The sequence below is a fragment of the Babylonia areolata genome, chromosome 23, assembly GCF_041734735.1.
Source record: "Babylonia areolata isolate BAREFJ2019XMU chromosome 23, ASM4173473v1, whole genome shotgun sequence".
In the NCBI taxonomy this organism is placed as follows: domain Eukaryota; kingdom Metazoa; phylum Mollusca; class Gastropoda; order Neogastropoda; family Buccinidae; genus Babylonia; species Babylonia areolata.
Window position 1 is genome coordinate 44,599,312 of NC_134898.1, and position 3,985 is coordinate 44,603,296.

Below are 3,985 nucleotides of genomic sequence, written 5' to 3' on the forward strand. Positions count from 1 at the left end.
TCATTCAGGTACCCATTCACACGTGGAGGTCAGGTACCCATTCTACACGTGGAGGTCAGGTACCCATTGACACGTGGAGGTCAGGTACCCATTGACACGTGGAGGTCAGGTACCCATTCACACGATGAGGTCAGGTACCCATTGACACGTGGAGGTCAGGTACCCATTCACACGATGAGGTCAGGTACCCATTCACACGTGGAGGTCAGGTACCCATTCTACACGTGGAGGTCAGGTACCCATTCAGGTACCCATTGACACGTGGAGGTCAGGTACCCATTCACACGTGGAGGTCAGGTACCCATTCTACACGTGGAGGTCAGGTACCCATTCTACACGTGGAGGTCAGGTTTCCATTCTACACGTGGAGGCCAGGTATCCATTATACACGTGGAGGTCAGATACCCATTCTACACGTGGAGGTCAGGTACCCATTATACACGTGGAGGTCAGGTATCCATTCTACACGTGGAGGTCAGGTACCCATTATACACGTGGGGGTCAGGTACCCATTTTACACGTGGAGATCAGGTACCTATTCAGGTACCCATTCACACGTGGAGGTCAGGTACCCATTCAGGTACCCATTCACACGATGAGGTCAGGTACCCATTCACACGTGGAGGTCAGGTACCCATTCACACGATGAGGTCAGGTACCCATTCACACGTGGAGGTCAGGTACCCATTCTACACTTGGAGTTCAGGTACCCATTCTGGTACCCATTCACACGTGGAGGTCAGGTACCCATTCTACATGTGGAGGTCAGGTATCCATTCTACATGTGGAGGTCAGATACCCATTCTACACGTGGAGGTCAGATACCCATTCTACACGAGGAGGTCAGGTACCCATTCTGGTACCCATTCACACGATGAGGTCAGGTACCCATTCACACGTGGAGGTCAGGTACCCATTCTACATGTGGAGGTCAGGTATCCATTCTACATGTGGAGGTCAGATACCCATTCTACACGTGGAGGTCAGATACCCATTCTACACGAGGAGGTCAGGTACCCATTCTGGTACCCATTCACACGATGAGGTCAGGTACCCATTCACACGTGGAGGTCAGGTACCCATTCTACACGTGGAGGTCAGATACCCATTCTACACGTGGAGGTCAGATACCCATTCTACACGTGGAGGTCAGGTACCCATTCTGGTACCCATTCACACGATGAGGTCAGGTACCCATTCACACGTGGAGGTCAGGTACCCATTCTACACTTGGAGGTCAGGTACCCATTCTGGTACCCATTCACACGATGAGGTCAGGTACCCATTCACACGTGGAGGTCAGGTACCCATTCACACGTGGAGGTCAGATACCCATTCTACACTTGGAGGTCAGGTACCCATTCTGGTACCCATTCACACGATGAGGTCAGGTACCCATTCACACGTGGAGGTCAGGTACCCATTCTACACGTGGAGGTCAGATACCCATTCTACACGAGGAGGTCAGATACCCATTCTACACTTGGAGGTCAGGTACCCATTCTACATGTGGAGGCCAGGTATCCATTCTACATGTGGAGGTCAGGTACCCATTCTACACGTGGAGGTCAGGTATCCATTCTACACGTGGAGGTCAGGTACCCATTCTACATGTGGAGGCCAGGTATCCATTCTACACGTGGAGGTCAGGTATCCATTCTACATGTGGAGGCCAGGTATCCATTCTACATGTGGAGGTCAGGTATCCATTCTACACGTGGAGGTCAGATACCCATTCTACACGTGGAGGTCAGGTATCCATTCTACACGTGGAGGTCAGGTACCCATTCACACGTGGAGGTCAGGTATCCATTCTACACGTGGAGGTCAGGTTTCCATTCACACGTGGAGGCCAGGTACCCATTCAGGTACCCATTCACACGTGGAGGTCAGGTATCCATTATACACGTGGAGGTCAGGTACCCATTCACACGTGGAGGTCAGGTATCCATTATACACGCGGAGGTCAGGTATCCATTCTACACGTGGAGGTCAGGTTTCCATTATACACGTGGGGGTCAGGTACCCATTCAGGTACCCATTCACACGTGGAGGTCAGGTACCCATTCAGGTACCCATTCACACGTGGAGGTCAGGTACCCATTCACACGTGGAGGTCAGGTACCCATTCTACACGTGGAGGTCAGGTACCCATTCTACACGTGGAGGTCAGGTACCCATTCAGGTACCCATTCACACGTGGAGGTCAGGTACCCATTCTACATGTGGAGGTCAGGTATCCATTCTACATGTGGAGGTCAGATACCCATTCTACACGTGGAGGTCAGGTACCCATTCAGGTACCCATTGACACGTGGAAGTCAGGTACCCATTCTACATGTGGAGGTCAGGTTTCCATTCTACACGTGGAGGTCAGGTACCCATTCTACACGTGGAGGTCAGGTATCCATTCTACACGTGGAGGCCAGGTATCCATTCTACATGTGGAGGTCAGGTTTCCATTCTACATGTGGAGGTCAGGTATCCATTCTACACGTGGATGTCAGGTATCCATTCTACACGTGGAAGTCAGATACCCATTCTACACGTGGAGGTCAGGTTTCCATTCTACACGTGGAGGCCAGGTATCCATTCTACACGTGGAGGTCAGGTACCCATTCTACATGTGGAGGTCAGGTATCCATTCTACACGTGGAGGTCAGGTATCCATTCTACATGTGGAGGTCAGGTTTCCATTCTACACGTGGAGGTCAGGTATCCATTCTACACGTGGATGTCAGGTATCCATTCTACACGTGGAAGTCAGATACCCATTCTACACGTGGAGGTCAGGTTTCCATTCTACATGTGGAGGTCAGGTTTCCATTCTACACGTGGATGTCAGGTATCCATTCTACACGTGGAGGTCAGGTACCCATTCTACATGTGGAGGCCAGGTATCCATTCTACACGTGGAGGCCAGGTATCCATTCTACACGTGGAGGTCAGGTATCCATTCACACGTGGAGGTCAGGTATCCATTCTACACGTGGAGGTCAGGTACCCATTCTACACGTGGAGGCCAGGTTTCCATTCTACATGTGGAGGTCAGGTTTCCATTCTACACGTGGAGGTCAGGTTTCCATTCTACATGTGGAGGTCAGGTATCCATCCTACACGTGGAGGTCAGGTTTCCATTCTACACGTGGAGGACAGGTTCCCATTCTACATGTGGAGGCCAGGTACCCATTCACACGTGGAGGTCAGGTTTCCATTCTACATGTGGAGGTCAGGTTTCCATTCTACACGTGGAGGTCAGGTATCCATTCTACATGTGGAGGTCAGGTATCCATTCTACACGTGGAGGTCAGATACCCATTCTACACGTGGAGGTCAGGTACCCATTCTACACGTGGAGGTCAGGTACCCATTCAGGTACCCATTGACACGTGGAGGTCAGGTACCCATTCACACGTGGAGGTCAGGTACCCATTCTACATGTGGAGACCAGGTATCCATTCTACACGTGGAGGTCAGGTTTCCATTCTACATGTGGAGGTCAGGTTTCCATTCTACACGTGGAGGTCAGGTTTCCATTCTACACGTGGAGGTCAGGTATCCATTATACACGTGGAGGTCAGGTATACATTCTACACGTGGAGGTCAGGTATCCATTCTACATGTGGAGGTCAGGTACCCATTCTACATGTGGAGGTCAGGTACCCATTCTGCACGTGGAGGTCAGGTACCCATTCTACACGCGGAGGTCAGGTATCCATTCTACACGTGGAGGTCAGGTACCCATTCTACACGTGGAGGTCAGGTTTCCATTCTACACGTGGAGGTCAGGTATCCATTCTACACGTGGAGGTCAGGTATACATTCTACACGTGGAGGTCAGGTATCCATTCTACACGTGGAGGTCAGGTTTCCATTCTACACGTGGAGGTCAGGTTTCCATTCTACACGTGGAAGTCAGATACCCATTCTACATGTGGAGGTCAGGTATCCATTCTACATGTGGAGGTCAGGTATCCATTCTACA